Source organism: Salvelinus sp. IW2-2015, unplaced genomic scaffold (genome assembly GCF_002910315.2).
Source record: "Salvelinus sp. IW2-2015 unplaced genomic scaffold, ASM291031v2 Un_scaffold2373, whole genome shotgun sequence".
Taxonomy (NCBI): Eukaryota; Metazoa; Chordata; class Actinopteri; order Salmoniformes; family Salmonidae; genus Salvelinus; species Salvelinus sp. IW2-2015.
In genome coordinates, this window is record NW_019943697.1 from 8,492 (window position 1) to 19,071 (window position 10,580).

At 45.8% G+C, this 10,580-nt stretch overlaps 3 long non-coding RNA genes across 3 annotated transcripts; 1 reads left to right on the forward strand and 2 right to left on the reverse strand.

The window, feature by feature from the left end:
* Positions 1-7,977: 7,977 nt before the first annotated feature.
* On the reverse strand, positions 7,978-8,153 carry LOC139025209 (uncharacterized). Its single transcript, XR_011476681.1, has 2 exons — positions 8,105-8,153; positions 7,978-8,046 (listed from the first exon to the last, which is right to left on the reverse strand). It is a non-coding gene; the product is annotated as an uncharacterized lncRNA (long non-coding RNA).
* Positions 8,154-8,764: 611 nt separating this feature from the next.
* LOC139025210 (uncharacterized) lies at positions 8,765-9,845 on the reverse strand. The gene is made up of 3 exons (XR_011476682.1): positions 9,765-9,845; positions 9,471-9,586; positions 8,765-8,824 (listed from the first exon to the last, which is right to left on the reverse strand). It is a non-coding gene; the product is annotated as an uncharacterized lncRNA (long non-coding RNA).
* LOC139025211 (uncharacterized) lies at positions 9,160-9,559 on the forward strand. The gene is made up of 2 exons (XR_011476683.1): positions 9,160-9,220; positions 9,460-9,559. It is a non-coding gene; the product is annotated as an uncharacterized lncRNA (long non-coding RNA).
* Positions 9,846-10,580: the final 735 nt, after the last annotated feature.

Sequence of the window (10,580 nt, forward strand, 5' to 3'; positions counted from 1 at the left end):
ACCCTGTTAGACGGCTTGTTAGATTCCGCTGTTAGACCAAGCCTGGTCTAGACCCCTGTTTAGTACCCTTTGCTGTTGGACACCCTGTTGGGACCGCTGTGACCGCGTAGCCCACTAGTATTGAGACCAGTTGTTAGACTCGTTGTAGACCCCTGTTGACCCCTGTTAGACCCTGTAGACCCCCTGTTAGACCTGATTTCAGACCCTTTGACCATGGTAGACACGCTTGTTAGATCCACCTGTTTAGACCGCCTACTTAGACCACCTGTTAGTACCGCTGTTAGACTACCTGATTAGACCCCTGTTACTGACCCCTGTTAGACACGCTGTTAGACCCCTGTTAACCCTGTTAGACCCCTTAGACCCTGTTAGACCGCTGTTAGACCGCTGTTGACCCCTGTAGACTGTTAGACGCCCTGTTAGACCGCTGTTAGATCCGCTGTATAGTGTTAGACCTGTACGTGTAAGCTCGTGACCTGTAGGACCGTTACGTGTAGGACCTCGTCACTGCTAGACCGCTGTAGGGACCCTTGGAACCTGTACCGCTTAGGACCTTAGCAAGATGTAGGACTGTAGGTCCTGTACTGGCTCGACTGTGAGACCGCTGTAGATTTGTAGACCGCTGTAGGACACCCTGTTAGACCGCTGTAGGACCCTTGACGTGTTAGACCGTTAGGGTGACCGCTGCTGTTAGACGCTGTGTGACGTCTGTTAGCCCGCTTTAGGAACGGTGTAGGAAACCGGCTGGGACCGTCGTAGAGGCGCTGTAGCCTCTGTAGACCCACTGTAGGAACCGGCTTAGCGCTGTTAGGACCGCTGGTTACGGACGCTCGTAGGACCGCTGTATTGCGACCAGCTGTTGACGCGTACGCACTGTGCCTGTAGACTACGTTGTTAGACGCGTAGACTTAGGACCGCTGTAGACGCTGAGTCCCTGACCCTGTGACCACAGACCGGCTCGTAGGACGTGTGAGACGCTGCTAGGACCAGCTGGTAGGCTACTGTGTTGGACGCTGTGGCGTTACGTCCCTGATTAGACCGCCGTGTAGACGTCTGTTAGAACCAGTGTTAGAGCTGTTAGGATCCCTGTAAGACCGCTGTAGGACCCTGTTGCTTGTTAGCCGCTTAGACTGTTAGCGCGTAGACCCCTGAGACCCTGTAGGACGTAACCACTAGTTAGCGTAGCGGCTGTTAGCCCATGTAAGTGTGACCACTGAGGACCTTCCGCTGTAAGAGGAGACCCCGCTGTAGACGCTGTAGAACGGTAGGATCCGCTGTAGGACCGAACGGCGTGTAGGGACCGCTGTAGGTCCACTGTTAGCCGCTGTAGGACCGCTGTAGGACCGCTGTAGTCCACTTGTTAGACGCTGTAGGACCGGCTGTTTGTCCACTTTAGATCTCCTGTAGGACCGTGTAGGGACCGCTGTAGGAACCACGTTAGACCTGGTTGGACCGCTGAGGTCCACTGTTAGACGCTGTAGGACCGCTGTTAGACTCGCTGTATGGACCGCTGTAGGACCGACTGATTAGACCGCTGTAGACCGTGTAGCCTGTTGACGCTGTAGGACCTGTCTGTAGAACCGCTGTAGGACCCTGTTAGCCGCTGTAGGACCTGTTAGACCGCTGTAGGCCCTGTTAGACCGCTGTAGGCCCTGTTAGACCGCTGTAAGGACCTGTGTTAGACCGCTGTTGGACGCTGTGTCCACTGTTAGACGTGTAGGACCGTGTTAGAGACTCGCTGTAGGACCGCTGTAGAACCATGTCTGTTAGCAACCGCTGTAAGACCGCTTGTAAGGAACCCATGTTAAACCGCTGTTAGACAGCTTGTAAGGCACCGCTGTAGGACCGCTGTAGGACCCTGTTAGACCGCTGTGACCCTGTTAGACCTGCTGTAGGACCGCTGTTGAGACCGCTGTTAGACACGCTGTAGGTCCGCTGTTAGAATCGCTGTTATGGACGCTGTAGGACGCTGTAGGACCGCTGTAGACGCTCATGTTAGACGCTGTGGAGCCGCTGTAGGACCCCTGTTAGACCATGTTGAGACCCTGTTAGACCCCTGTTAGACCCCTGTTAGAACCGCTGTTAGACCCTGGTTAGACCCCTGTTAGACCCTGTTAGACGCGCTGTAGGAACATGTTAGACCAGGCTGTAGCGTCACTGTTAGACGCTGTAGGACACGACTTGAGCTGTAGGACCTCAGATAATGAACCACTGGTGCTCTACATATACGGTGCTCCTCAGGGGAGATGAGATGTGTGAGAAGCTATGCTGTGTACACGTATGTATTATTTTTCTTCCACTGAACATCCTGAATGAAGTTCCCTCTGGAAAAAGAAAGGGATTCTCATTCTGACTGTCCACTTTCTGTGTTCACCTTCATCTCTCTTCCTCTCCTCCTCCTCCTCCTCCTCTTCCTCTCTCTCCTCTCCTCCTCCTCCTCCTCCTCCTCTCCTCTTCCCTCCTCCTCCTCCTCTCCTCATGCCTCGGATGTGAAAGCCCAGCGCTCATGTCCTCTGATTGGCTTCGAGGTCTCCTTCTATCATGTTGCATCCGCATGGAACGCCGCTCTTTGCCTCAAAATCAGCCAATCACACTTACGCTCTACTTCAGCGCCGTACGGGAGGGCTACAGCCGTCTGGACAGAGGTCCTATCACGCGCAGGGAGAGGGAGGAGCTACAGGCTCACGGCTCAATCATAGAGACGCTAGAGGAGGAAGGGAGGAGAATGCAACCTCGGGAGAGAATACGTGATTGGTTAGAAGGCGTAAAATCAGTATTCAGATTCATTCCTGCTGTATACTCATAAAACTACAAACTAGAAACTACAAACTGAGATACTACAAACTGTACAGATCCTGAGCAGCACATACGCACAGTTTAAAACTTACAACAAACACACACAGATTATAGGCACACACACACACACACACACACACACACACACACACACACACACACACACACACACAGACACAGACACAGACAGACACGCACCTCTCTGTATTTAATGTCAGTGATCAGTCAGTTGCATGATAATCTGCAGGTCCGTTTCTTTCAGTCAGTGTATTGCTCATCGTCTCATTAGTGAACCAGTGTTTGCAATAACAAAACAATGGCAGTCAGAGTAAAGTGTTGCTCCCCTCCTCCCTTCAGAAGAAATACATTACCTGAAGATCAGTGTGTCATAGTGATTTTACATCCTTTCATTCTGAGCACGGAACAGACGTCCTCCTCCGTACCGTTTTCCTCTGCCAAAATCCATGTTGACGATGTCATGTTTAGAACATTGAGTGGTTGCTATGCTGTCTGAGTGTTCTAGGGTTCTGAGTGTTCTATGGTTCTAGGGGTTCTGAGTGTTCTATGGTTCTGAGTGTTCTATGGTTCTGAACGTGTGTAACTCTCCACAGAAGGAAGTAGAAAGCTGATTATACACTACAGCTGTGTTTCAGTGTCTGTTCCTCCGTGTGAAATGGCTGTTGTTTGGATGGTGATGGTGATTGTTGTCCTATCCTATCTGTTACTTTCTTCCTAATGCAAGGAGATGATTCCTGAAGGGCTGGACAGTGTTGGAATATGATGATGTACTGAGGGCTAACTGACCCCTGGACGGACGGACGGAGACTGTCCCTGAATCCCTGGCCCTTTGGCTGAAGAGAAGAGGAAACAATATGGCTGCCTGCTACAGTCTGCTCCTGGGGATGTTAAGCTACAGATGGAGGATCATAATATGAGACAGTTTGCTACAGCTGGAATCCTGCAGCAACAGGAAATGTGGATTATAATAAATTAACCTTTTTTTTTTAGTAGGGGTTGATAAAGAAAATCGTTACGCCAAATCAAGTCTGAGTTTTAAAGTGTAAATTACAAACCTTAGAAGCGTTTTTAAACTTTGAATATACTACAAGTTTGCACAAAAGAGTGATCAAATGAAGATCCTACATCTGTATAGCCTTTCACGTCTGCTCTGGGGGAATGTGTTACAGTCTTACAGTCTCCAAGTGGTATCCTTCCTCCTCTCTCGTCGGGTTCGGCTGTATAGAATTTAGAATATAGAATTCCCAATTTCAAACTGTCCCTTTTTATGGAAGACGGTTTGCTTAGTTCTGGTACGGGGCTCGTTGTTTTGTACGAAGAGCGTGGAAAGAGGGTGTTGTTAAATTACCACAGGTAAAGACTATTGAAAGAAGATTTWAAAAAATATATATATATCATTTTTAGAGGTTTGACTCCAATTGAAAAAGTTAMGTTTCTGAGCCCGTTTCTCACTTTTTACAATTAGATTCAGTGTTTTTAACCTTTAAAASATTCCCTTCGATGCCCATTTTATCTCTAGAGCAAAGAGCCTAGTGATGAATAGAGGGATTGAACCCGTCTATAACTGAAAACATTCTTTAYTGAAAAGCAGATAGTTAGTTCCTGGCTTGCAGAATCTTGCAGAAACTCCCTAAAGCTGAACGCTTAAAAAAAAAAATAAACATCGGTCCCAATGTCTTGACGAGTGTTATAACACACCCCTCTGCCACCTAGTAGAGACAGACTGTATTACACTAAGAGCGGCTGTAGAAAGCAGGGAATTAGTTACCGCCTTTTTGTCCCTGGAAGAGACAGGGTGAGGAGGTATAGAAAGACTGATGGAAAGACACGACTGTCCATAAAATCATTTCTCTTTCTAAAACATGGTAATATATGCTGGAGCTTCTCATGTCAGAGATGGATTTATAATATTGTAAGTAACGAAGCCCTTATTAGAGACATTGACAACGTCTTCCCAATCTCCGTTGATCTGTTTAGGCTACGGTACTTTGGTATGGGGTTGTGCTGTTGAGTGAGAAAGATGTTGTGTTGACAGATTTACAATAGAGAGAGAGAGAGAGAAGGGAGATGACGGAGAGAGCAGAGAAGCGGAGAGAGAGAGAGAGAGAGATGAGAGAGAGAGAGAGAGAGAGAGAGAGAGAGAGAGAGAGAGAGAGAGAGAGAGAGAGAGGAGAGAGAAGAGAGAAGAGAGAGAGAGAGAGAGAGAGAGAGAGGAGAGAGAGAGAGAGAGAGACGAGAGAGAGAGAGAGAGAGAGAGAGAGAGAAGAGAGAGAAGAGAGAGAGATGAGAGAGAGAGAGAGAGAGAGAGAGGAGAGAGAGAGAGAGAGAGAGAGAGAGAGAGAGAAGAGAGGAGAGAGAGAGAGAGAGAGAAACGAGAGAGAGAAGAGAGAGAGAACGAGCGCGGCGAGGGGCGGAAGGGGGGGGTGCTAAGAGATTTACCAGAAATGGCTTGTGTTTGTATCATTCTAACCAGTGGTATCTGACTTTATGAGAGTGTTTTACTAGTTAATACAGAGTACAGAATGATACAGTATATATGAAACAGCAACAAAAAAAAAGTTGAGTATTCTAGATGTTTTGATGAATCTGGGTTGTATGTTTGAAAATACTTTTTAATTATTATATATATTTTTTTTTACATGCATTTGCATTTGTAAATATAATGTATTCTCCTCCTCTCGGCCCAGTTTTGTGGGTGATCTGTAAGTCTACATGTGTTATTGCTGTCATGTTGGTGCTGTCTAGATTGGACTTCAAAATGATCGTGGTTGAACTCCTTTTGGAAATCCCAGAACTTCTCAATGACCACTAACTACAGTATTAGTCTGAAGATAATGATGTTAAATGACGTAACGTAAAGGGGAATAGATACTAGCCTGGTACCAGGTCTGTTTGTGCTGTCTCGTCAACTCATCCATAACAACATCCATTGAAGTTGTCAAGACAACACCCAACAGATCTGGAACCAGGCTAAACCGACACGTTGTCTTTTTGTTTTCACCCCTAAACTAGTAACTCAACGTGGTGATTGGTCGATTGGATGAATTCAAAAGGTATATATGTATTTATTTTATTTTAAATACAGCTGAACAATTGTTTTTGGGTTGCTATTGTTTTGTTATTGTTGCTCTTTGCTGTCTGAGAGAAACATTCGGTATCCCAGCAACAGTATAATAACGCCAGATAGACAAGACCAGACGTAAGGTGACGTGTGTAAATATTGACATTCCAGTGTGTACTTGACTTGCCGTCCATCCAGCCTCTAACCGTACCTAGCCTGCTMCCAGATCTGTTTGTGCTGTTTTACCCAACTCGGTGACAACTCTTGAGTTAGCAAGATAGCACAAACAGGTCTGAGACCAGGCCCGCCCACTTCACGTGCCAAGAACACCGATTCAGAGTGTTGGTTTAAATCTGAATAGCTATACGTTAGGGTTACGTCGATCCCCACGTCCCCTCTATGAAAGAGCGTTCATGTTGAATTACAGCAGTGTCAGATCGACTTTAATCTATCTGCACTATAGTGTTGATGAGTGGCAGTCTTGTCTACAAAACAGCACAGACAACAGGACCATGACTGTCTGCACACATAACAACACTGTCGAATAAAGTTTATATCAATTAGTAGGCTGGGACAGCTACTTCCTGTCTCGTTACATTACCGTGGTAACAGTTACAACATGCCTTACAGTGAAGTCATATAGCTTCTTAGACATAATCCATCAACACGGCTTTATGTTACGTCTGCTTTTACCAATGTACACTTAGGGATACTACGATACGATTGAGGCTCTCGGTTCATATTTTTTTATTTCATTATTTGTGTCTATCTAAGCGCTTTTAAAAAACAAAATAAATCTGCGGTTTGTGTTGATTTATTGGTTTTACTTCAAAGTATTGTTTTAATTCGCCTGATAGCCGGTAATATTGAACCCTCAGACAAATCCAAATTCAGGTTAAATAATTTGCCAGGACGATCTCTAGTAGGACATGGTGTACTGCTGGAATATACTCAGTAGTGGTATAAATCCTGGACTTTTCTTCAATCATGAATTCGGAAAATAAATTTTTGATTTTTGTTTGTGTACAATTTAACTCCCTTTCCAGCTTTTCCACAACAGTCCCGTTGGAATACACTACAGTACGTTTTATTTATACGGATTCATTTCCCCAATACTTCCAAACATATTGTTGAACTGTAGTGTAAGACATGATTCTGTTTGTTTACAATGTAAAGGTCAGAAGACTAGAGGTACCCACGCGTTCAAGGACAACTGCTGTGTGCCTCGTGTGAAGATCAGGAATCTGCAATGTTTGGTGAATTTTACCAACTATATTTACTACAATATACAAACTTTAAAAAAAAAGGCTTTCATTGACATCTACATGAACTTGTTTGAACATTCTGTGAAATAATAATGAGACATACAAACATGCTACACACATGACATGTTACCGTAACTAGGGATTTTACCGTAACTATGGATGTTACTGTAACTATGGATGTTACTGTAACTATGGGTGTTACTGTAACTATGGATGTTACTGTACTATGGGTGTTACTTCGCACCGTACTATGGGTGTTACTGTAACTAGGGATGTTACTGTAACTATGGGTGTTATCTGTAAATATGGATGTTACCGTAATATGGGGACGTGTATACAGTACACGCATGTTACATGTTGCTCTTGAAGCGCTTTGAAATTCTCTAAATGTAATAAATTATTTTAGTGTTATTATTACATGATTGTTACCTTAACTATGATGGGATACCACACAAGTTAACATGTGTGTTAGTTTAACTCTGATGGGGATGTGTAAACAACACGTTACATGTGTGGTTATTTAACTGTGTTACAGGTTCATACAAATGTTGGAGTGTGATTGTTACTGTAAATTTACGGTAATGGGTATACAGACAGACAGGTAGAAGCAGTGACTGGTGTGTTTTACAGTAACGTCCTTTATCAGCTTAGTGGCTGTACACGGCTCTGCTCTAGTCCTGCCTGGCACAGTAACGTCCTGTCATCAGCTTAGTGGCCTGTACACGCTCTGCTCTAGTCTGCCTGGCACAGTAACGTCCTTTCATCAGCTTAGTGGCCTGTACACTGCCTCTGCTCTAGTCTGCTGGCACAGTAACATCTGTCATATCAGCTTAGTGGCCTGTACACTGCTCTGCTCTAGTCTGCCTGGCACAGTAACGTCCTGTCATCAGCTTAGTGGCCTGTACACTGCTCTGCTAGTCTGCCTGGCACAGTAACGTCCTGTCATCAGCTTAGTGGCCTGTACATGCTCTGCTCTATTCTGCCTGGCACAGTAACGTCCTGTCATCAGCTTAGTGGCCTGTACGGCTCTGCTCTAGTCTGCCTGGCACAGTAACGTCCTGTCATCAGCTTAGTGGCTGTACACTGCTCTGCTCTAGTCTGCCTGGCACAGTAACGTCCTGTCATCAGCTTAGTGGCCTGTACACTGCTCTGCTCTATCTGCCTGGCACAGTAACGTCCTGTCATCAGCTTAGTGGCCTGTACACTGTCTTGCTCTAGTCTGCCTGGCACAGTAAGTCCTGTCATCCGCTTAGTGGCTGTACCACTGCTCTGCTCTATTCTGCCTGGCACAGTAACGTCCTGTCATCAGCTTAGTGGCCTGTACACGGCTCTGCTCTAGTCTGCCTGGCACAGTAACGTCCTGTCATCAGCTTAGTGGCTGTACACTGGCTCTGCTCTAGTCTGCCTGGCACAGTAACGTCCTGTCATCAGCTTAGTGGCCTGTCACTGCTCTGCTCTAGTCTGCCTGGCACAGTAACATCCTGTCATCAGCTTAGTGGCCTGTACATGCTCTGCTCTAGTCTGCCTGGCACAGTAACTCCTGTCATCAGCTTAGTGGCCTGTACCTGCTCTGCTCTAGTCTGCCTGGACAGTAATCTCTGTCATCAGCTTAGTGGCTGTACACTTGCTCTGCTCTAGTCTGCCTGGCACAGTAACATCCTGTCATCAGCTTAGTGGCCTGTACCTGCTCTGTCAGTTGCCTGACAGTCATCCTGTCATCAGCTTAGTGCTGTACACTGCTTCTGCTAGTCTGCCTGGCACAGTAACATCCTTGTCATCAGCTTAGTGGCTGTACACTGCTCTGCTCTAGTCTGCCTGGCAATAACGTCCTGTCATCAGCTTAGTGGCTGTACACTGCTCTGTCTAGTCTGCTGGCACAGTAATCCTGTCATCAGCTTAGTGGCCTGTACACTGCTCTGCTCTAGTCTGCCTGGCACGTAACATCCTGTCATCAGCTTAGTGGCCTGTACACTGCTCTGCTCTAGTCTGCCTGGCACATGTAAGTCTTTCTATCAGCTAGTGGCCTGTACACTGCTCTGCTCTAGTCTGCCTGCACAAGAAACAATCTGTCATTAGCTTAGTGCCTGTACAGCTGTCTGCTCTATCTGCCTGGCACAGTAACGTCCTGTCATCAGCTTAGTGGCTGTACACGGCTCTGCTGTCTAGTCTGCCTGGCACAGTAAAGTCCTGTCATCAGCTTAGTGGCCTGTACACGCTTCTGCTCTAGTCTGCTGGCAGCAGTAACTCTGTCATCAGCTAGTGGCTGTACACTGCTCTGCTCTAGTCTGCTGGCACAGTAACATCTTGTCATCAGCTTAGTGGCCCTGTACACTGCTCTGCTCTAGTCTGCCTGGCACAGTAACGTCCTGTCATCAGCTTAGTGGCCTGTACACTGCTCTGCTCTAGTCTGCCTGGCACAGTAACGTCCTGTCATCAGCTTAGTGGCCTGTACACTGCTCTGCTCTAGTCTGCCTGGCACAGTAACTCCTGTATAGCTTAGTGGCCTGTACACTGCTCTGCTCTAGTCTGCCCTGGCCACAGTACATCCTGTCACAGCTTAGTGGCCTGTACACTGCTCTGCTCTAGTCTGCCTGGCACAAGTATCTGTCATCCAGCTTAGTGGCCTGTACACTGCTCTGCTCTAGTCTGCCTGGCATTACTTTTAATGTTGTTGTTATTGATCAACATCCAGGGTTGTGTCTGAAAGGCACCATGTTCCCTATATAGTATATACTGTAGGTATAGTATATATATATAGTGCACTACTGTTGWCCAGGGCCCATTGGGTCACCCATACAATTCTGTCACATTGGTCAAATGTAGTGCACTATGTAAGGGAACAGGTTTCCCTTTTCGGACGCATCCCTCGGTCTCTGTTGAGGAAACCCTGATATGAACCGTCAGGACGGTAGGAGCATTGTTGTTACAGTGAACCAGAACGGCCTGGACACGGAAAAATACATTGGCAAAAAAAATATGCAAATAAATCTTTTGGGGAAATATGTTTTAGTCTCACTGAGTCTAAACGTCATAATGTGGGGTACAATTATTTCCTCCTTTTTGTGAATGACACAGCGGTATATATTTTTTTTATTGTCGATAGGAATGAGTATCACTGCTATTATAATTATTATTAGGATCATTCTTATTACTAATAATAATATTAGTGGCAGGCCACTGGGTACCATTGTATGTCGATATAGAAAATTAAATCTGTGCAAGATAATAAAGATGAAATGTTTATGAGTTTAAAAAATAAATAAAAGGAAGACTACAGGTTTCTGTGTCATTACGGTGTTTTTGGTTCTCTGAAACACTGACATTATAGATAGGCCTATTCCATATTCAATCTGAATAGATGATCTAATTCTGTAATTAATCAAAATCAACATGACACCTTTCCGATGGGTGAAACTTCTGGACATTTATTCCACGTGTCA